At 48.8% G+C, this 23,981-nt stretch overlaps 1 protein-coding gene across 6 annotated transcripts in view; it reads left to right on the forward strand.

The window, feature by feature from the left end:
- ANKRD27 (ankyrin repeat domain 27) overlaps window positions 1-23,981 on the forward strand; it is a 595,879-nt gene that overhangs the window by 271,209 nt on the left and 300,689 nt on the right. The gene's annotated exons all lie outside the window — the stretch shown is intronic.

Consider the following 23,981-nt stretch of genomic DNA (forward strand, 5'->3'; position numbering starts at 1 on the left):
TTTTCAAATACATTTAAGGAAGCAGCAAAGAAATATCCATCATAAAAAGAAAGGAAGTTCATTAGTGTAATTCTGTTTAAAGGAGGGTTACTAATAGGGCAACATTGACATCTAATTGGTTGGTTTATTTTTAAAGCATTTTTGCAGCAAACTTAATACCAAATTGGTATAGGTACTCACATGAATTTGAGAACATGCTTGTATCTAGGTCTTTGAAACTGTCTGATAAGGTAGGTTGGATTGAGCACAGAGGGATCTTAATCATTAAGATGGAGTCTTATATAATCCGTGCGCTCTTTTGTTGTCTATTCTAAAACTTTACATTTGGTAATTCTTGTTGGTCTGAAAAGTAATTTGGACTAGCAACAACTTTCTTCACTGGCAAACGAAAGTTCTGGATTACCATGCTAGTGAGTAATATAAATGTAAATAGACTAACCTCATTTTTAAACTATTCTCTTCACTAACCACTTTAGTGATGTAATCTAGGGTGTTATTATTACAGGCAAACTTTGTACCTCTAAATATGTCCACCTGCAATTCTGCAATGCTCCTGTCTTCAGTTCTCCTGTGGATCGCAAAATTGGTGACCTGAGATAAATGTTCAGTGTCTTTATTATGAACAGCTTGAAATGAGCTATGCTTTACAATAAAAAAAACTACAACCTTAGGAAATGGTGTTATATTTAATGTATTTAGTTGTTTAAAACCATAGTTTTAGATTTGTGAATATTCCATTATATGACTGTAAAGTGACTTGTTCTCCCTAAAACGTAATCACCTTTTCCAATGCGTAGCAAGAGTAACTAGTACTAAATGGTTATGTTTTCCCTTTGCCAGAAAAAACATTCTTACCCATTGGCACCACAATTTTTTCATTGTGTGATTATCATTTAATTTCTGGCAATTGGTGTTTTTTTTTCAATATTACTGAATTGTTTGGACAGAAGACAGATGTCCTTTCTCTGCAGTTTTTTGTAATGGACATGTCTGGCTTTCTTATATGTCTATTTAATTTTCTCTGCATATTTTAAACAGTTCACTCATCTTCCCTGTTCAAAGAAATTTGCTTTTCTTACAAGACTGGTTAAAAAGCTATGTGCCCTTTTAGGCAAAGAGCTTGAAGTAATTTCAGGTCCTTCTTACTCGAGAAGTAAGGGATTGCACTCTTTGAGCTTCATATTAGTCTGAATTATGTGAAGGCTGCTCTGCGAAGAGTGCAACTCTTCTGATATTTAACAGAGTTTTCGATCTGCTCGATGAAAAATGTGGATCTGTCTCAGACAAAATCAAGTCGATTTCAGAAACCAACTCCAGACCCACAATAGAATTACATTGTAATTGATAATAATGTTATGTAATTAAAAAAAGAGGGAGAAATGTGCAGCATATGTATCATAATTGAAATCAGTCACACTTTCTAGAAGCATGCATGTACAGAAAATATTTGGCAGTGCATTGAAACCATGTCACTTTAAAGGTGTCAAAATATACATTTTCCACAGGTATGCAAAGTTTTTGGGGGAAAACATGAGTAATGTGTATTTCACTGCTTATTACTGGTAGTATAAGATTCTAATGCAATGTGTCCCTAACTGTAGATCGCAACCCATTGGTTGGTCGTGAGGCGATTTTCGGTGGGTCACAAATGTCCAAGCAATAAATAAAGATCCCTTTAAATTCTGTTTTTATCTCGTCACATTTGCTGTGCTTCAGAGACGGAGGTCAACTGTCAAGCTGTGTCTTCTGACAAATGACTGCTTATTTGTTTAACATGAGGATTTACAAACTCCACTCACCCTCTCACATTGCAGTCAGAGAAAGAAAAGCAAACTCAATTATGTAATAATCTTGCTGAGGTATGTCATGATGACCGGGGGACGGACAGTTCACTGTAGTAATTAATTGATAACCTGCCCTTGTGCAGTACTGGCGGTACTTCCTCAACGCTGATCCACCTGTTTTTCGCAGCCCACGCCAGGTCAGGCATCAGAGAACAAGACTGGCGGAAGTAATTGCTTCACCCTTTTAAACTGGAACTGGGAGGAGGTTGGATTAGAATTTACGGGACACAGTCCCTTAAATTCAAACCAACCCTGATGCACATTGTCGACGCCGAAGAGGATGTAGAGAAGCCTGCGCGACTGTAGACCGCATGCACAAGGAAACTTATCACTGACAGACACCATTGGAATCAAGGAGGAGAGGACACCGGACGGCCTGAAGGAAGAAGCTGAGGGCCAGAGATTGCCATCAGGAGGAGAAAGGACCGTCCGAGTCAGAGGAGTCCCCGAGAAGCCAGGAGGCCGCTGGCAGGACTTAGCTCCCGGCCACGCTCCTGGAGCTGCATGGCTTTCCCAGGCACGAGCGCCAACCCAGTGATCTGACTCTCCAGCCGCTCGATGAAGAGTGGTATTACCAAAAGCCTTGGATCATGCCAATAACTCTAAAAATAAAAAAACACTAAACAACCGACTGTGGTCTGCGTCATAGATCCCGCTAGCGCGACAGGGTAAAAACTGTGAAAGGAAAGGCTGTGAGATTCCTTTTTTTGTAGTACTCAACAAAATGTACATACCTGTAAATAAACTGTACACATTCAGCAGTTAGCACAACTTGGTATGTACCAGTTTATTTATTTTAAGTATTTATAAAGCGCACAGCTACCCAACAGGGTTTCCCGGTGCTAAAGTTAAAACTGTGTGATTGATGTTTCGACATGCACTATGAACTCCACTAATTTTGCATTTGGTTTCTCACTGTAAAAGCAACAAAAATCTATTTAAAACATAGTGATGGAAACAAGAAATTTAATTGGGTCAAAACTAATCAAGACACTTTACTTGGTGATGCACAAATGATTAAAATTTACTGAACCCCGATTTCCACACATTATCATTTGTGTGCAATATATATTTTTATCAGTTAACTACTGTGTCTGTGCAATGTAGTGGATAGTTCAATGGAAACGTGCTGTCTGAAAATAACAGTGCGCTGCCACATAATGCTTTAGTTACACTAAAAATGTACCCTCCTCATGTCTGTTAAAGCTAGGTGAGTCAGGAACGTTTGTCATTCTAAAAATTGGGTTGTGGTTCTAAAAAGTTTAGGAAGCACTGTTCTAATGAATAGTGACAGAAATGGTGGAGCTGTAAGTAAGCGCCACCCCTGCGCACTGACATTTATTTCTTTGTTTTTGCTCTTTCAAACGCAGAAGTGGTGCTATGTTCCCTTTTTTATCTGTTTGATTTTTTTTAAACTGAATTCCAGTGTGCAAGTGAATGATGTCCCCACCTAAAACTACAGGCTTCAGACCATGAAGTGACTGTTGTAAATAGATGTTGGTGATGGATCTGCATATGGTGTGGCTTTGGTGTCTGGGCTCGGGGCACAACTCCAAGTCTTATGAGGACTCTGCCCCCAAGCATCCGAAGGTGATCCAGGACCATGATGCACAGCGGTATTTTGCTAAACATCAAAGAAGTCACAGATCTCGTGTAAGTCCTGCTTCAAGTCGAGGGCATGGACCTGTTTCCGCTCTCTAGGCCAACACCGTGGCAGCTGTTCTTTGCGGTCGAAGTCATCCAGCAAGTTAAAGTCCATATTGAAGAGGAAATGCAAGAAGCCGAAATCGTATTCAACTTCATCCCGCCACTCTCAAAAAAAAGTTGTGAGGGCTTGAAAATGCAACTCTGTCACACCTGATCTCCAATTTAGGAGCCGATCCAGCAGTTAATTTTGATGTGCCCTAAGTTCCCTGGGCCATTGGCAATGTCACAGCATGTCAAGGCCTTTAAGGGGGCCATGCTTAGTATTTTTGGCACTCTTCTTGCTCAAACCTGCTTTGGGTTCCACACTGACTCAAGTGCAGATATCAGGCTCCAAGCGATGCGTCAGTCCCTCTTTTATTGACTGTGATGGTCCCGGCATTGCTGGTTCCAGAGGGGGCTCCGCTCCCGATCCCGGTGTCAAACACTGACCCAGATGTATCTTGTCCCTGGCTGAGGGCATACTCCAACTCTATTGTGGTGCACCCAGTTACCGTTCAGCCTGATTAAGACAATAATAGTCCTTCTACCATGGAGCCGTCCTCTGTGGCTCCATCAGCTTTTCAGTTCCGATTCTGACCAGAGTTGGCTACCACTTAGAGATGACAGTGGTGATGATGGGGATAATTTATCCCCAGATTATGGTGATGGCCGTTTATGCATGGATGTGCAGGAGACCATTGGGCTTGATATTTACCCTAATACAAAGTTGATTTCCTCCTTTGAGTCGCCACTGGGGGAGAGCACTACCTTTTCTGTAGTTATCAGACATGCTACTGAAGCACTGGATCAGCAACTACCCTCTGTTAAAGTTAAAACAAATGTCCTTGCTAAACTTCTATAGTCTGGACTTGCTTCTTTTGTGCCCTTATTACTTTTCAACAAAGCCCTAACTAACTTATTCGCTAATGGGCAATTTGTCTAAACCTTGTTTTGTTCCCTGGCAGGTAGCCAAACGTTGCAGACCGGCACCTGGCGACTCTGATATTCTAGATCAGAATTTTCGCAGTGCACTCGATGTATTTCATAGTTTAGGCTTTTTAGTTTAATTCATGGTGTGCTACGACATCTGTTGCACTGTGTCTGGAATTGCCCTTGAAAATCCAAAACTGTGTGGGTCAGGAACTCCTTTCCCTTAGATGTGAGCACCATTATCTTGAAACAAAAATGTTTCTTATCTTATTGTAGATCAATTAATTTTCACATGAATCTTCAATGTTTGCTCAACATAAAGTTTTATTCTTGGTTTTCTTTCTTATGTGAATTTCCTTTACAATTCTAGCATCTTATGTTCAGATGCACAAATATTCCATTTGCAGTTTCTTCTATACCCAATGCATTTAGGGTCTTATTTGACCCTTCCTCAGGGGTCTAACAACAAATACATGAATAGAACAAATCCAATATACAATCTGAAAATCCTTGAATACTTCAAACAAAACAGGAAAAAACGAAGGCTAAATTCAGCATGGTAACAGTATTCTGATTAAACACGCACTTCACAAAGTTTAATGCAATCTTTCTGTGTGTCGATAATCATTGCGTTTTGAAACCGTGGCAAATTAATTGTAAAAACAATAAACAATCGCAATGGAGCGCACACCGCTAGCCCCTCCTCCGGGTTGCCCCAAGGGAAGCTGGTACATGAAGTTCCCGAGTGGTTCACCCCAGTGGGTGCAAGTAAGTACTTGTTTGATCTCTAGACCCGATACATGTCCCGGGTTTTAAAATATCGCCCGAGACATGGCTCGGGTTTCGGGATAACTTCCCTCCTCAGTAGAGAAAATAGTTAGGGGCATGTATCGGGTCTAGAGATCATCAGTTCAACAAGTACTTACTTGCACCCACTGGGGTGAACCACTCAAGAACTTCATGTACCAGCTTCCCTTGGGGCGACCCGGAGGAGGGGCTAGCGGAGTGCGGTCCATTGCGGTTGTTTATAATTGTAAAAACAACCTTACCAATTTTGGAATCTTAAAATACACGCTAAGTATGTAGACTTTGTATTCTGTGCATAAGCTAAGCTAACGCAGGGCAAGTGCGAGGAACATTTCCGTGTCAAAATATTGGCTACATTGTATCGGCAGATAGCTGTTGCTTACGGAAAGAATGCGTACATAATCTATCATTTTGCAGCGTGAATCTTTCTGGATTCACTATGCTGTGCATTATTCCGCGATCTTGTGGTTGGGTCCGGATTCGTAGTCTTTTCTTTGTTTTTTTTTTTTTTGTTTGTTTTTTTTTGTAGCCCAGGTGGGCGGCGACGACCCACCATTTGGTGTACCTCCCGTGACGTCGTCGTGCTTCCTGCGGAAGTCCCACCTTTGGGGCGCCATCTTCAGATTCTTTTTTCCGCCGTTGGGTCTGGATCGTCATCGGGAAGCTCCAGAATTACAATCAAAGGAAGAAGGAAAAGCGAGTTTCGTCGATAACTAACTACGAAGATATCACAGGAAAGGAATAGATTACATCAGGAGCGCGAAGAAAGGAAGTTTTGCGCCTTTTTCTTCTACGCCCTTGGAGAATGCGCACTCAGAGGCCCTGAGCGCAATGGACAAGACGCCATTCAAGTTCTGCCCTAACTGCCACCACAAGTTCGCGCAGAAGGACCAGCATCCGGTCTGCAACCTCTGCCTACCGGTCGACCACCAGAGTAAGGACTGCAACGCCTGCTCAGCCTTCGCGCCGAAGACGCTCCGGGTGAGAGAACGACAGAGAAGAGCCAACGCCAGCATGGATGGCAAGGGTAAGGCCCCGTCGCTCTACGATCTGGGCCTCTCCACGGACGATGAGGACAACGTCGCCGAGGGACCCGAAAACTTCACGGTCGTAGAGACCGACAAGAAAAATGAAGACTAGGTAAGAGAATCGTCGAGCTCGAAAACCCGAGGGTGACTCGAGAAAATCTGAGTCCAAGTCCACGAAGGGAGCCCCGGCGCCGAAAACTTTGACGACCAAGGGGGGAACCATGGACAAGAGGCCGAGCGGATCCTTCGAAAAGAACTCCCTGGTGCCGAAAGACGCCGAAAGGCAAGGATCGTCGAAGACAACCCATGAAACGGGACGCTCGACGCAGAAGGAACGGTCGGCGTCGACGCAAGTTCCGTCGAAAAGGCCTGCGGTCGACGCCGAAAGCATCTCCGAGATGGAGAAAAAGAAGAGGCGGCTCGAGGCCGAAATGGAGAACATCCTTCAAAGGAAGAAGGAGTAAGACGCCAAGATGAAGGAATTCAAGATTCCAACGGCTCCACTGACGAACGTCGTCGAAGTCGAGGACGAATTCGACACCGAGGGGCTGACGAGAGATCTCGAAGAGGAAGACAAGACCTATTATGAAGGCGAAGCCGAGGAAGAAGACCAGCAGTCATTCTACAGCTCGGCGCCATCTACCAGCCACGACATCGAATGGCAGGATCTCGACACCGAAAACCCGGAGGAGCCCGTGGACACGTACCCTTCGAGGCCTTCGCCACCCGACGACATCGGGGTGTACAATATGGTGGTCAGGAGCGCAGGGACAGCCTTCGGCGTGAAACTGGACGAAGAGAGGCCGAAAGCCGATTTCCTCCTCGAGACCCTGCTCCCCATCCAGACGAGGAGCCAATTCCTTCCCATGCTACAAAGTGTGATGAATCAGGGGAGAGAGGCCTTTAAGGAACCAGCGACCTGCCGTTCGATCACGCCCAGGACGGAGAAGAAGTATAAGCACTCTTCTCTGGACCCCCCTTACATCAAGGGTAGCATCACTGCCGACTCCATCATAGCTTCCACGGCCAGGAGAAGGGCCAACGTGCCAGCAACTTCGGGGCCACCACCTGATAAAGAAAGCAGGAGGATAGACCTCACAGGAAGAAAGGTCGAGAGGAACGCCGCAATGCACTGGCGCATGGTGAATTCCAATGCACTTCTCAATAGGCACCAGTACCAGCACTGGGACGAGATGGGGGAGCTCGTAAAGCACCTTCCCGGAGAATACCGCCAGAGAGCCTCGCACCTGGTGGATGAAGGTAAAAACATTGCCAACTCTTGTATAAAGACGGCGTTGGACGGGGCAGAGACTTCGGCAAGACTAATGGCCATAGGGGTCACCGAGAGAAGACATGCATGGCTAAGAATCTCGGGATTCAAACCGGAGGTGCAGAACAACATCCTTAGCACCCCCTTCAACGGAGAGACACTGTTTGGAGCAACAGTAGACGAGAAACTCACCCAGCTGAAAAAAGAAAACGAAACGGCGAGGTCCATGGGGGCCCTACAGCTAAGGGGAATGAGGCGAGGCAATCCCTCTAGGAGACCCTACGGTCGGGGAGGAAGCCAGCAGGGGGCGTCGCACCAGACGTTCCAGCAGGGTCAGCAGGGTGATAGTCACGGACAACAAGGTCAACAGAAGCAAAACTGGCAGTACCAACCTCGGGGTCAGTCCTTTCGCGGGAGAGGGAACGGACGTGGCCAGAGGAGGAGAGGGGGTGACCAGCCCTCATCAAAGTGACTCAGCACGTAGGAGGACGCCTACCCTCGACATGCCCCCAAGGGTGAGGCGCAGTACAGTAACATCAGGGGGGAGAGAAGAATCAAAAGCCTACGAGCATGCAACACCAGTAGGCGGAAGACTGAGGTTCTACCTTCAGGAGTGGCGGCGTATAACCACAGACAAGTGGATACTGAACGTCATGCAGTACGGATACTGCGTGGATTTGGAGAAAAGACCTCCAAACAGAAGACCAAAGGGAAGGCAGAGGTCGGCTCAAGAACTGGCCCTACTCAGAGAAAAAACCCTGAAACTTCTAGAAAAAAGAGCCATAGAGGCAGTGCCGTTCAGAGAACGCAACAAAGGGGTCTACTCAAACTACTTTGTGGTCCCGAAAGTAGACGGAAACCTCAGACCCATCCTGGACCTGCGATACCTAAACAAGTTCATCAGAACGCAGAAGTTCAAAATGACTTCGCTGCAGGAGGTACTGCCCCAAATAAGAGACGGGGACTTCATGGTCACCGTGGACCTCAAGGATGCCTACCTGCACATCCCAATAAACAGAAGGCACAAGGGCCTTCTAAGGTTCAACATCGACCAGGAACACTACCAGTTCACAACCCTGGCCTTCGGGCTAAAATCGGCGCCAAGGGTTTTTACAAAATGCCTGTTGGTGGTCGCGGCCCACCTACGAAGGCAGGGGATCCATGTCTACCCCTACTTAGACGACTGGCTGGTCAAGGCAAACACACGCGAGAAGTGCGAGAGGCACGCAAAACGCGTAACAGACACTCTGACGAACCTGGGGTTCTCGATACACTGGGGGAAGTCATCGCTGGAACCGGAGCAGGTGAAGATTTTCCTGGGAGCAAAAATCAACTCCCTGAACAGCACAGTGGTGCCCAGCGACAGGAGGACAGATGCCCTACTGAAGGAGACGCGGCTCTACCAGAAGGGGCGAGCTCTGACAGTGAGGTCAGTGAGCAAGATGATGGGGATGATGGCGTCGTGTATCCAGCTGGTGCCGAATGTACGCCTGCACATGAGACCATTCCAAGAATGGCTACAACAGCAATGGTCACAAGCAAGCAGAAGTTGGGAGGATCTAGTGGTTGTTACGCACGCAGTGCAGGAGGAGATGACTTGGTGGAACAGAGACAACATGACAGCAGGGAGAAGCCTGACACCACCAAACCCAACAATGACCATTACCACGGACGCATCGCAAAAGGGATGGGGAGCGCACATGGACAACCTCAGGGTGAGGGGTCTGTGGGCTCCAGCAGATGCGGTTCGCCATATCAATTACCTCGAATTGAAAACCATCCTGCTAGCCCTGAAGGCATTCCAGAGGCACCTGTATAACCAGAGGGTGTTGGTTCAAACAGACAACACCACGGCAATGTTCTATATCAACAAGCAGGGGGGGACACAGTCGTTCCCTCTCTCCTCTCTGGCACAGGAGATTTGGAGATGGGCCTTACCTCTCAGGATAGATCTACTGGCAATTCACCTACCGGGGAAGGACAATGTGGAGGCAGACTGGCTAAGCAGGCAGACCTCGGCATCGCACGAGTGGGAGCTCAATGGCCAGGAAACGGAGAAGCTTTTCCGGAGATGGGGAACTCCCACAATAGACCTATTTGCAACACGCCAAAATGCAAAATGCCAAAGCTTCGTGTCCAGGCAACCAGATCAGCAATCCCAAGGAAATGCCCTATGGATAAGCTGGTCGAGGACATTTGCCTACGCCTTTCCACCGATACCCCTGTTGCACAGAGTGCTCGACAAGTGGAGAACCAGCAACATGACTCTGATCCTAGTGGCTCCGCAGTGGGCAAGGCAGACATGGTTCTCACAAATTCAAGAAATGGCACAGGGTAATCCCCACAGGTTCGAGAGGAGAAGGGACCTGCTCTCCATGCAAAACGGAGAGGTCCTGCATCCGGAGCCAGAGAGCCTCAACCTGGCGGCATGGCTCCTGAAGACCTAGAGTTTGCGCACCTTAGATTGCCTCCTAGCACTATGCGGGTGCTGCGGGAGGCAAGAAAACCAACTACACGCAAATGCTACAGCGCAAAATGGCAGAGATTTACGGTGTGGTGCAGGAAGAAGGGCTTGCAAAACAGAATGACTAGAGACTCAACAGTACTGAGGTACCTCACACACCTTCTAAAGAGTAACCCCTGCTCGAGCTCCCTAAGGGTACACCTAGCGGCGATCGTAGCCTACACCAGAGGTGAGAAGGGTGGAAGTTTCTTCACTTCGCAGGTTGTGAAGAGATTCATGGAAGGAGCCAAAAGAATTTCCCCTCCTAAAAGGTTGCCGCCGCCAGCATGGAATCTCAACGTGGTACTGACGGAGCTCATGAAGGCACCGTTTGAACCCATTCACAAGGCCTCACTGCAAATGTTGACGATGAAAACGGCCTTTCTGGTGGCCATAACCTCACTACGCAGGGTGAGCGAGCTTCAAGCGCTAACGCTACAGGAACCCTACATTCAGATTCACAAGGACAGGGTGGTCCTGAGAACAGACCCACACTTCATGCCCAAGGTGGTGTCGGCGTTCCACATGAACCAGAGTATTCAGATACTGAGTTTCTTCCAAAACCCGACTACGAACGCAGAAAGGGCGCTGCACACTCTCGACGCTAGAAGAGCGGTGATGCACTACATTGAGAGAACCAAGGAACTCCGGAAATCAAAGCAGTTGTTTGTGTCCTTTGCTACTAGCTTCATGGGTAGACCAGTGACTAAGGGCACCATCGCTAGATGGATTGCCCTCACTATTCAATTCTGCCACAAACAGGCTGGGCAGGAGCTAGCAGAGGGGCCTCAGGCTCACTCCACAGGGAAGAAGGGGGCCACCGTGGCCTTCCTGGCAAACACGCCCATTCAGGACATATGTCTAGCGGCAACTTGGGCATCTGTGCACACGTTCACGAAACACTACTGCGTGGACATTCAGATGAACAAGGAAGCACAGGTTGGACAGAAGGTGCTTCAACACATTTTCAACGACCAACACTCATCTACCACCCAGCCGCCACAAAATTAGGAAAACCGCTACAAAGTCTATGCACAGCATAGTGAATCCAGAAAGATTCACGCTGCAAAACGAATAGTTTCTTACCTGTCGGTGTAGTTTTGCAGCTTGAAGATCTTTCTGGATTCACTAGCGAACCCGCCCACCTCCGCCAGTAAGATGAGGCTGGAGGAAGAGGGGGTGAAATGGAAAACATCAGAAGGAATAAAACGTACAAAAAATGGACTGAAGGACTAATCAATCGCCTAGGGTTAAAAAAAAAAAGGAAAAAAGAACCCGAAGATGGCGCCCCAAAGGTGGGACTTCCGCACGACGACGTCACGGGAGGTACACCAAATGGTGGGTCGTCGCCGCCCACCTGGGCTACAAAACAAAAAAAAAAAAAAAAAGAAAAGAAAAGACTACGAATCCGGACCCAACCACAAGATCGCGGAATAATGCACAGCATAGTGAATCCAGAAAGATCTTCAAGCTGCAAAACTACACCGACAGGTAAGAAACTATTCGTTGCAAAGATTCAAAAGATTGTTTAGTTTCAGTAATGTTGCTACTGTCATAGAACCTTTCTCGTACGCAAATACTCTTGCGTTTCAATTATTTGCTTAACAAAAACACTTACATTGAAGAGCGCTGCTTCAATCGCGGAATGACGCGCGAGAAACTTTACGATAGTGGCTTCTCTCACGATACCACAGGTATTTACGTAAAATACGTCTTACCGGTTCAATTGGACCTTAAAGCGTCCGTGCTCCTATTTTGTGATGGGTGATTGTGGAAAACTATACTCACCATGATGCACTATTGTGGTATGTAAAGTAACGCCAGCTAATTTCAAAGTGTTCTCGGCTGTAGACATGTAATGATAGTGATTTAAAAAGGATTTACCACATTTCGTCAGTATCATCCTTTGATCTAAAACAATTAAGCGCAAGATTATTTGATGACTCGCAATGATAAGATACGGTACTATGTCTCAGTGTGCAAACGCTAACAATCGTAACAATCATGTAACTATTCAGTTAGAATTTACGGTTTCTATATATAAACTGATCATAAAAGTCTATGTGAACAGAGTAGTGCTTTACCCATAACCGATTTAAACAGTGTAAGTTACACCAAATATGCTTATGTGCATTTATAGAAAACAAGACAGTTCAATGCGATCATTCATTCCAGTCGGTTGCATGGACTGCAATTTTCTATTCCAGAAAATTTCAGCTCTTAATAGTTGTTTTTGTGGGTCCATGTCTGGACGTAATTGTAGTGATTCCAAAATGGTGAATCTTAATTGAGAGATTTGATGATTGGCTTCTTGCCAGTGCGATGCCACTGTAGATTTAAGGCTTTTTAATCGGATGTTGCTTTTATGTTCTGTAATACGAACTTTCACCTTCCGTTCTGTAAGTCCCACATATATTTTGCCACAAGGGCATTTAATTGCATAAATAATGTTCTTGGTGTCACACGTACTTGTGTGTTTTAATATGATTTTTGTGCCTTTTGTCGGATGTGAAAATTCCTTTCCCACCATGAAGTTATTACAGTGTGTGCAGTTCTCACATCTCTGCATACCCTTGAACTTATGTTGTTGGCTCGAATCTTTCCTTTGTGACAAAAATTCTTTGAGATTTTTTCCGCGCTTGAACGCAACTTCAATATTCTAACACAGCATCCTACTCTTTTTAGTGGTGCAAGCTTCAACCAGCAAAGTGAATCCTAATTCTACCCTAGAAGATGCCACACTGCGTTATTTGGGCATTTTGACCCAAGCAGACCGTTTCCTTCTCAGTTCTGAGGTTACTCCAGAGGTTTGGTGTATATGCAAAGCCAGCGCTCCCTCCCGCTGCTGTCATCCCAGTATTTTCGTGGTCAGGAATCCGGTCCAAGCAGGCAAAACACTGGTCACCAGGGACACCTTTCTTCCCAGTCCCCTGTATTTTCAGCATCAAACTCCAAGCTGCTTTAGTTTGTTCTTAGCGGCACACAAAAACCCTGTGGGAGGCAGGATCCAACATTTTCTTACAGGGTGGCAATCAGTTACATCAGAAAGATGGATCCTCCAGATCGCCAGCAGAGCTAAGCTCTCCCATATCTTTCCGTCCCACCATAGCTTCCTTCCACATCTGATCGGTTTCAGAAGTGCCATCTTGCTGCCAAGTTTTCAAGCTGTACTTTTTTCATGGGGCCATTGAGAGGGTACCGCACTCAAAGAGGTAAAGGTTGTGACTTCCGCTATTTCCTCATGCTAAAGAAGGCCTTCATCTTATTTTAGATCTTCACCCTCTGAAATCCTTCTTGCAGAAGGATAAATTCATAATGCTCATACTGGCCCAAGTTCTGTCTGCATGGAACCTGGGTGGCTGTATGGTAGCCTTGAACCTGCATGACGCATACTTTGTTGTGCCCATCCTGCAGACCAACATAAGTTACCTGTGGTTCAAGGACAGCGAAGAGAACTTTGTTTGCCATGCTCCTTTTTGGCCTTACCAGTGTCCCTCGGTAACACACAGCAATGATGTGGTGATTGCCACCCATCTTCGCAGGTTGTGGATACCTGTTTTTGCCTTCCTCAACGATTGGCTGTTGAAGCTGGGCTCGCTATTGTCAGTCATGGACCACCTTCGGATGATGATTGTGAACCCCTGTCTTTATTGGGGTTCTCTATCGATGAGCCAAAGTCACACTGTCTCTTTCACAGAGGCTTCGTTTAATAGAAGCAATCCTGCACACAGTGCAGTTCAAGGCTATTCTTCTGTTGCAATAATGTATTAGCATTAAGGCTAAGATTCAGATGTTTCTTCCTCAGGATTGGATCTCCGTGAAAGTGATTCTGAGATTTCATGGTCTCCTGCATCCTGCTTGTCCACTTTGCCAGGTGACATATGAAGACTCTGCAGTGGGGTCTAAAGTCTCAGTGGACCCAGCACCAAGTAAACCTTTCGGATGTCATCCAGGTTTCGGAGGAAGGAGACTGCGCAAGATCTTCAGTGGTTGACCGCAAGCAGACCCCGCTCCTTTAAGGAGATCTGGTTGAGGTATAATACAGAGAACTCTAATCTCCGGAAGGAAAAAAGGTGCCTCCGGATCAGTCTGTTGGAGTTGCAGGCCATTTGTTTGGAGTTCAGGTTTTCCTACCATCCATCAATAGAAGGATGGTACACATTCTCATGGACAACACAACCTCCAAGTGGTTCTACAACAATCTGAGTGGAGTGAGGTCCTCTGCCAGGAGGCTATGCACCTGTATAGGTCGTTGGAATGTCAATGCACCCTCTGGTGGGATTTATTGAATGCCAGGTGGGATGAGTTCAGCCATTGGTACCAGGCAGATTGCGTATAGCGGTCACATCTTGGTGTGGCACAGGGCATCTTCTGGCAATTGGGAGAACCATGGCTAGATATTTTTCCACCGCTGAGGACATGCAGTGCCCAAATATTTGCGCTTTAGAGTTTCAAAACAAGTCCTCTCTAGGAGACTCATTTAAACTGGGGTGGAACACTGGACTCCTATATGTCTTCCCGACTCTGCCTCTCCTACACTGAATTCTGAAGAAGATCAGTAAGGACTGTGCCCAAGTCATCCTAGTTGCCCCAGATTGGGTCAGCAGAGTGTAGTACCTGGAACTTGTTGACATGTGTGTCTGCCCTCTGATCAGGCTACCACATTGCGAAGATCTTCTGTTGCAGTAGAAGGGCAGGTTCTCCACCCGAACCTGCACAATCTTCACTTTCATGCATGGAGCTTGACCAGCGGAAGCTGACAGTATTTGACTTGCCAACAGTTGTAGACGTCATCCTGGCTGATTGGCACCCTTTCACAAAGTTTGTTTACGTCCGGCACAGTTACACATTTGTGGCCTGGTGTGGAGTCCGGAGGACAGACCCTCTGCAAGCTAAGCTTTCGGGTATCTTGTGTTCTATGCATCTGTTGCTTTAGATACACATACTCCTGCCATCTAGTGTTGGATTCATATGCTTGTGAGTTCATTTTCTTTGAAGAAAGTCTCTCAAGTCAAAAGATACACTGTGACTCCTCCCTTACCTGGCAGTATACATGGGCACTGACTACGTTAGATTTTTCTTTTTCGCCTTCAGACGTGTATTACTGGGGCTCTGAATTTCACTTTGTTCTTCATTGTTCCGCTCAGGCCCACACTGTAAACATTGATTTCTATCTTCGGGAAAGGCTTACATCACCCACGTTCTTCTCAGCAACAACATCTAGAAAAAACAGACTTAACCATCAAACTCCCTGTGAGAAAGTGGGTTTCTGTTGCAGTAAACCCCCCCCCCCCATTTTTTTGTTGTTGTTGCCAGACTACTGATGCTCTTTGACTTGATGTGCTCTGTGGCCACATGTCAGCCCCTGGTAAATGGTACCATAGGTACCCAGGGCACTGTGACCAGAGACTGCCCCTAAGGACTGCAGCACTTATTGTGCCACCCTTAGAGGCCCTGTACCCTGACACACGCACACTGCCTTTGTAGGCTGGGTGTCTAGGTGCAGAACCAAACAAAGAGTTGACATGGCACACATCCCTGTGCCCACAAACCACTGCCCTGGCATACGTCAGTAACCCCTCTAGCTGGGTGCCCTATGCCAGTGGTAAGGGTACAGGTGCATGAGCCCTGTATCCCTACAGTACCCAGGTCCGTTCCTGGGCCCTGTAAGTGCAGTGCTGCCATTAAGAGTATATGGTGCTGGGAGGTTGTCATTACGAGCTCCACAGCACCATAATGGCTATACTGAAGACTGGGAAGTTTGGTATCAAACTTCTCAGCACATTAAGCCCACACTGATGCCAGTGTGGGATTTAATGTAAAATGCACCCCAGAGGGCATCTTAGAGATGCCCCCTGAAAAACGACCAACTGCCAGTGACCTGACTGAGTGGCTGTGCAGGCTGCCACCACCAGACATGTTTCTGGACCCCTGGGTCGAGAGCCTGCTGCTCTCTGGGACATGAAACAATGCACATACTGGGACGAGGTGCCAAGCCTCCTCCCTCAGGATGGGCAGGGTTCACGAAGGAGAAGCTTCAAAGTCATGCCGCCTTTGTGAGCCTCTCCAGACCATTTGCTGCTTTCAGCAACTGGTCCCCACTGGTTCTACCCCCCACTTTGGGCGGGAGACCTGGCGGGAAAAACAAGTGAGGAAGAGAGGTGTGCCCACCTCTGCCAACTCCACCCCTAAGGTGGGGGAGGCGCGGTGAAGCACAACCTCGAGTCCCCGCCATCTTGAGGATGGGGGGACCCAGCCAACCAGGGACAGGCTCCTGCCCTCCTCCCACTGGAGAGTGGCAGAATAGGGGGTGTACCCACCCCAGGGAAGGAACCCATTGGTCCCTGCGCTTTACCTACCTGTAACACCCCTAAATTTAGTATTTAGGGGCACCCTGAACATTCCTTCCTCAGATTCCCGCAACCTAAGAAGAAAAGGATAAAAGAAGAGGCCCAGCAGAGGAGCCTGCAGAGAACAACTGACTTGGCCCCAGCCCTACCGGCCCGTCTGCAGTTTCCAGAGAACCTGTGCCAAAAATAGTCTTGTCCTGCAGCTAGCGACCTCCAGAACCCCTGGGAGGACTGACTGCCTTCAACAAAGACCGGATCTCCTGTGAACAGCAGCCCTGTTCAAAAGAAACTCTGATAACAGACTCTGAGCCTGCTGAGAACAAAGAAACCCGACGCCTGGAACTACCACTGCACCCATCGCCAACGGCCCGAGTTAGAGTGGCCCACTGGTCCCAGCGAGGTCTCCCAGCGCTCCAGAGTCCGAGTCCACCATGGGTTGAACCCTCCAAGACTCCCCGACGTCGCCTGCAGCCTCTGCACAGAGACCCCCCCCCCCCAACCACGAGTGGCCGGTAAGCTGAAATCCGACCTCAAAAGACACCCCTGCATCCAGCCGCCCTGCGCCCTGGAGAAAAGAACCTGAGGTGCACCTACGTCCCCAAGCCCTCCAACTTACCTGCCCAGCTATTGGTTCCTCCCGGAAGTCTTCCTGGACCGAGCCTGCAGCTGAAAACCAAAACCGAAAATCTCCTTTGAAATCAACAGGGCACCCGACCTCAAAACAGCACCCTGCACCCAGCTGCCCTAGCGCCGCTGAGGGTGCCCCTTTGGTGCTAACTTGGTCCCCAACTTGCCCTGAGCTTAACCATAGGAGCTTTGCTCCCACAACCATGTGGCCTGCTTGCCAGCCGCCACCGACCGGAGCCACCCTATCCTCCATAGGATAACATTGGGCCTCAGCACTCTGAACCCGGCCGCCCTAGTGCCACTGGGGGTGCAACAACAGTGCATCACTGACCCTGGGAGACCCCTGAGTCTAACCCCAGAACCTTAACTCAAAAGACCGATTACTTACCTTGAGACCGATAACTCACTTTTCCTCATAGGATAACATTGACACTTTTTCTCCCAAAAAGTTTCTAAGAGTCGACTTTTGAAAACTAAGAATATTCCTTAAAAATCGCACAAATAACCTAACCGAATTTTCTCAACTGTTTGCAGGAAAGTTCTCAGTGCTGAACCCAGGTGTCCAGCACTGAGTAAGAAAAGTAACTAAAAAGTAACTTACCTGTGATTGAATTTCCTTCCATAGGATAAAATTGGGGGTTCTTAGTGAAAAAGTTTGTGCCAACTTTTGAAATACAAGAATATTCTTTAAAAATCATACAAACTACAAAAACGTAATTACTTACCTGTTTTAAGTAGATGTCCCAGTGCTGAATCTAGGAGTCCAGCACTGGATTACAAAAGTAACGCAAAAGTAACTTACCCGCTAAGTGAATTTCCTCCCATAGGATAACATTGGTGAAAAAGTTTGATGCAGCAGCCAGCCTCTGACATCACCCTTGACATCTTCGGAGAAGAGGGCTTGCTCGACCCTGGAAAAGGTGAGGATGCTGGGTCTTATAGCAGTCTGCCCTATCAGCTGTCACCCAGCCAATAGGCGGTGTTTTCAGCCTACTTAATCAAGGAGTAAGAAGTACAAGACTTCTTCCTCGCCTCAAACCTCTGGTCCTCACATGAAGCCCTCCGCAAGGGTCACAATATGGTCGACATCGACACCAAGCCTCTGAAGAGGCCTCATGCACAGACAGAGCATCACCCCCAAAAGGGTTGTGTATCTACTCCTCCCCACACCTTTGGGGCCTCCGTAGCCTTTGGGCTCAAGTAGGCACAAACAAAGGCTTCAGAGTTTGTGCCACGCTCGGCTCCAGGCACCAATCCTCTTTAGCTGTCAAGTCCCAAGTGTGAGAAGTTGGCCTGATATGTAGTGCTCACTATTCTAGTGATCACTGTGTATCATTCCAAACGACCCTTATTGATGATTGGTTGTAAGTCAACCTTTTAGACCAGCTATCCTAGTAGCGTGGATACGAGCAGTCTTTAGGCTAAACTCTAGAGGGCGTGTTAAGCCAGCTGTTTACCATCACATATACCCCTTGAACACCAAGTGAAAGGACACCACACAAGTTGTTATGAAAATAAAAGGATATTTATTTATAACAAGACTACCCTGGCTCTTTATGAGTCAGGGAGCTAAGCACACTACAAAACTCTTAGGAAAATACTTCAGTTGCACAATTTACACAAATGCCCGAGGGGCACGAGAAACCATCTACACTAACAGTGGAATGCGAATGGTTAGAGTCTGGAGATACTGATTCCGGAGTGATCCGATCAGTGGGACTAAACGAAAAAGGAACTGGACACTTGTAGGGCGAACCTGCGATGGAGCACCGAGATGCTCGAGTTACCTAGCCCAGAGGCTGCGGCGGTTGAAGGTTCGGCAAGATGTCGGAAGTCCTCGTTGTAGTCTCAGGAGCCTGAAAGAAGAAGTTGCTGGCAGGCGACCAGTGACGATGTTCAGAGCGATCCAAGCCTGGATCGGTGGTGAAGGAAAACCTGAAAGCAGAGGGGACTCAGTTCTCAACCGCTAGCCAGCGATCGTGTGGGTACCAGGAGGGTACCGGCTGAAGTCACCTCGACCAGGTGAGTGGGTGACGTCGGACTCGGCTGTTCCTCGGACCAGGAGGCGCGGCGGCGACCAGGAGGGAGGGCGAGCTGTCCCACGAAGGTGTCTGCTGTCGATGATGCTGGGCCCAGGAAGGGGCAGCGGATCTTGGCAGTGGCCACCCAAGCGGGGGAGTCAAGATGGCGTCGGGAGTGGACCAGGAGGGTCCGTGGTACTCCTCTGTTGAAGGGGAGCAAGAGCCAGTCTGGAGCAACCAGACTAGTGATGAAACAATCGTGGTGCGTCGTGAAGAGGGCCACAAGCCGGTCGGCAAGTGGTCGAACAACGCGGTGAACAACAAGGAGCGGAAGGGCCCCCACGCAGGTCTCGTGGATGCTGGGGAGGCAGACTTCGATGCTGGAGCTGCTCAGGGTTAGGGCTTCTCAAACCCTAGGTGCACTCACTCGAGGGTCCCTCGGTGGGCGTGCTAGATAAGCGTCGTGCAGGTTCTGAAGATAGCCGGTCCCGCAGGTCTCGTCACACCTACGACTCTCAGCTGAGCTGATGAGGGAGGTAAAAGGTCAGAGATGGCATGGAACTCGGGTCTCGTCGAGCTGGGCAGTCTTGATCCGTAGGAGAGACTTACAGCAAACCGCAAGCGCTTAGATGGTGCCTGCTGGTGCAGGGTGGCTACTCCTTAGCCACAAGGGAGAGTCTTCAGAAATAGTCAAGAGTTCCTTTCGTGGAAAGTAGTTCGTGATTCGGAGTTATCCGATTATCTGATTATCCAATTTGGGAAGGGGACGCGCTCCTACCTTTATTCTAAGAAAAGGGGCTGGCCCGTGACTAGGTTCTACCTATGGGTGGAGCCAGGAGGGGGGTGGTTACACCCCTAACCTTTGTCCGGCTTCGCGCCAGCTCAGGGGCTGGTGTGCCCCCGAAACTGGTTTGAGCCGGGCTATGCACAGTGAGCACCGGGGTGCCACTTGCAATCACCTTCCTTTCAGCCCTGCCTACCTGGGATACACAAACCCTGTCTGGGACGGTGCTAACACCGCCCTCGACAGGAAACCCTTTGTCCAAGCTCCCCTTGCTGGAAGGTCCCCCAGCAGCAGGAGGTCAGACTTGTGTCTGGTGGCAGCATCCATTTTGTGATGCTGAGGCTTGAGTCAACTTTAACCGGGGTTCAAGGTTACTTCCATGTCGTGTCCCTCTAAAAGGGGGGAATGCTAACCCCGTCACCAGGACTGGCGAGGGGTTCGTATTCCCATTCGTATGACACCTTACTCGACATGTACAGGTGATGCGATGCCAAAGTTAGCAAATAACCGCAAGGATTATAATGCATTAAAAGTAGTTGGCCCGCGTCACCATGGAACGGCTATTAGGACTTGGTTCCGCAAGCCGTCGACGGGCTCAGCTCGCGCCAGAGCACCGTCCCACATGATTCCCTGCACTCTGCCTTCAGGATCAATAAGGCCTGCTATAGGAGTGACTGATAGGAACCCATGTGTCCATTTTAGGGTTTAGGTGTAGGAATACTACACCTACAGCAACGGGTGATTACACCACGTGGCCCCAGCTGTCGTGCAGCCAGTTGTGTCAGATTTGGGCGGCCATTCCAGGGGCGGCATAATACATGCTTCAGCCCCTGGTAGGCCCTGGGTACACCGATGCCCTGGATACCTGTGGTATGCTGAGACAGGGACTGACAAGGTGGCCCAGTTCCAATTAGTGGATGCACCTAACGTACATGTGTGTTAATTTCGAGAGAGAACAGCTAGGCTGTGGGTCTGATTGGCAGGCCCACAGCCGGAGAAAGTCGTAAACCAATGAAGCAAAAGCAAAAAATCTGGGTGATCATAGGATTGCAGACCCTACTCTCCTACATGACCCCCCCCAAACTTCGGGACAATAAGCTAACCTTGACCAGGTGAGTCTTCTTGCTCTAAGTGGAAATACCTGGAGAGCCCATCTGCATTGCCATGATCAGTGCCAGGTCTATGCTCCACTGTGAAGTCCATCCCCTGTAGGGAAATGGACCACCTAAGTAGTTTGGGGTTTTCACCCTTCATTTGATTTAGCCACAAGAGGGGCTTATGGTCGGTCTGAATCTTGAAGTGAGTGCCAAACAAGTATGGCCTCAACTTCTTCAGGGCCCAAACCACAGCAAAGGCCTCCCTCTCGATAGCTGACCAATTCTTCTCTCTGGGGGTCAGCCTCCTGCTAATAAAAGCTATGGGCTGGTCATGACCATCAAAATTCAGTTGCGATAGAACAGCTCCCACACCCAGCTCCGAAGCGTCTGTTTGGACAATGAATGGTTTGGAGTAGTCTGGACTCTTTAGGATAGGTGCTGTGCACATGGCCTGCTTTAGATCATCGAATGCCTTCTGACAGCTTGCTGTCCACTGAACTTTTTTTGGCATCTTTTTACTTGTCAGGTCGTTTAGCGGGGTCACAATGGATCCATAATTTCTGACAAATTTCCGGTAATAACCAGTCAGGCCCAAGAAAGCTCGAACCTGAGTCTGGGTGGTTGGAGGAGCCCAGTCCCGGATGGCCTGTATTTTGCTCTCCAATGGTTGAACCTGGCCTCCACCTACAAGGTGGCCCAGGTATACAACCTGTGTCTGCCCTATCTGGCACTTGGTGGCCTTGATAGTGAGGCCTGCCTTCTGCAGGGCCTCTAACACTTTCCTCAGGTGGACCAGGTGATCCTCCCAGGTGGAGCTAAAGACAGCGATATCGTCCAGATACGCCGCACAGAAGTCGTCCAACCCAGTGAGAACGCGATTCACCAGCCTTTGGAAGGTGGCAGGTGCATTTTTCAAACCAAAGGGCATTACCACGAACTGATAATGCCCACCCGGGGTAGAAAATGCTGTTTTGGGCTTGGCCTCCTCAGCTAACCTGATTTGCCAATACCCAGCGGTCAGGTCAAACGTACTTAAGTAGTTGGCCGAGGCCAACCGGTCGATAAGTTCGTCTGCTCTTGGTATCGGGTGGGCGTCGGTCTTAGTGACCGCATTGAGACCTCTGTAGTCCACGCAAAACCTCATCTCTTTCTTACCGCCCTGGGTGTGAGGTTTCGGCACGAGCACTACGGGACTAGCCCAGGGGCTGTCCGAGGGTTCAATGACTCCCAGCTCCAACATTTTCTGCACCTCTGTCTTGATGCAGTCTCTGACATGATCAGGTTGCCGATAGATTTTACTCTTTACGGGTAGACTGTCCCCAGTGTCGACCTCGTGGGTACACCACTTGGTCTGACTGGGTGTCAGAGAGAACATATGTCGAAAGGATTGAAGAACCTGTTTACAATCCTCTTGTTGATGTCCAGAGAGGCTGCCACAAAAGACAACACCATCTACTGATCCATCGTCAGGGTTCTGAGAGAGCAGGTCTGGGAGAGGGTCACTCTCCTCCTCCTGTCCCTCATCTGTGGCCATGAGCAAGCCCATGCCCTCCCTGTCGACATATGCCTTGAGCCTGTTTACGTGGAGCACCCTGTGGGGGCTCCGGGGAGTTCCCAGGTCTACCAGGTAGGTGACCTCTCCCTTTTGCTCAATGATCGTGTGGGGCCCAGACCATTTGTCTTTGAGTGCTGCTGGGGCCACTGGCTCCAGCACCCACACCTTCTGTCCAGGCTGGTACACCGTCAGGACAGCCTTTTGGTCGTGCCAAGCTTTCTGTAATTCTTGGCTCGCCTCAAGGTTTTTAGACGCCTTTTCCATGTACTCCGCCATCCGCGAGCGGAGACCGAGCACATAGTCCACAATGTTTGATGCCGGCTTTCTGAGAGGTCTCTCCCATCCTTCCTTTACCAAACAAAGGGGTCCCCGTACAGGATGTCCGAACAGAAGCTCAAAAGGGCTGTAGCCAACCCCCTTCTGCGGGACCTCTCTGTAGGCGAACAAGAGGCAGGGTATCAGGACATCCCATCTTCGCCGAAGCTTTTCAGGTAGTCCGTGAATCATCCCTTTTAGGGTCCGGTTGAATCTCTCAACCAGCCCATTGCATTGTGGGTGATAGGGTGTGGTGAACTTGTAGTTGACACCACATTCCTTCCACATAGCAGTCAGATATCCCGACATGAAGTTTGCACCTCTGTCTGAGACGACCTCCTTAGGGAAGCCCACTCTGGAGAACACTCCAAGCAGGGCCCGTGCCACCACAGGTGCTGTAGTGGTCCTAAGGGGAATAGCTTCAGGATACCTGGTGGCGTGGTCCACCACCACCAGTATGAACTTGTGCCCTGATGCTGTCTGGGGTTCCATTGGTCCGACAATGTCGATCCCCACTCGTTCAAAGGGTACCCCCACCACTGGTAGTGGTATGAGGGGGGCCTTTGTCGTGCCACCTGACTTACCACTGGCTTGGCAAGTGACACAGGAGCGGCAAAACTCCTTCGTATCTTCGGACATGTGGGGCCAGTGAAAGTGTGGAACAATTCTGTCCCAAGTCTTATTCTGGCCTAAGTGACCTGCAAGGGGAATCTCGTGGGCCAAGGTGAGAAGGAAACCTCTCAGAGACAAGGGGATGACCAACCTCCTGGTCGCACCAGGTTTGGGGTCTCTTGCCTCAGAGTACAGGAGTCCATCGTCCCAGTACACTTTGTGGGTACCTGTGGCGTTCCCTGCAGCCTCAGCAGCGGCCTGCTGTCTGAGGGGTTCAAGTGAGGGGCAGTCTAACTGTGCCTTCCCCAGGTCTTCCCTGGAGGGTCCCCCTGAGCCCAGAAACTCAACCTGACCAGGTTCAGGCTCTTGCGGCTCAGTTTCCCTCAGTTCTTTAAGGTCAGCCTCCTCGGAGACTTGATCCACGACCTGGGGCAAGGGGGAAGGCGAAGCCTTACCCTTACTGCTCCTTTTCTTGGAAGGTGTCTGGTCCGTTCTTCCAGGATCCAGCACCTGTTCAGTGGGGCATCTTTTGGCCTGTGACCTGGTCACAGC

The sequence above is a fragment of the Triturus cristatus genome, chromosome 12 (assembly GCF_964204655.1).
Source record: "Triturus cristatus chromosome 12, aTriCri1.1, whole genome shotgun sequence".
NCBI classification, from domain to species: Eukaryota; Metazoa; Chordata; class Amphibia; order Caudata; family Salamandridae; genus Triturus; species Triturus cristatus.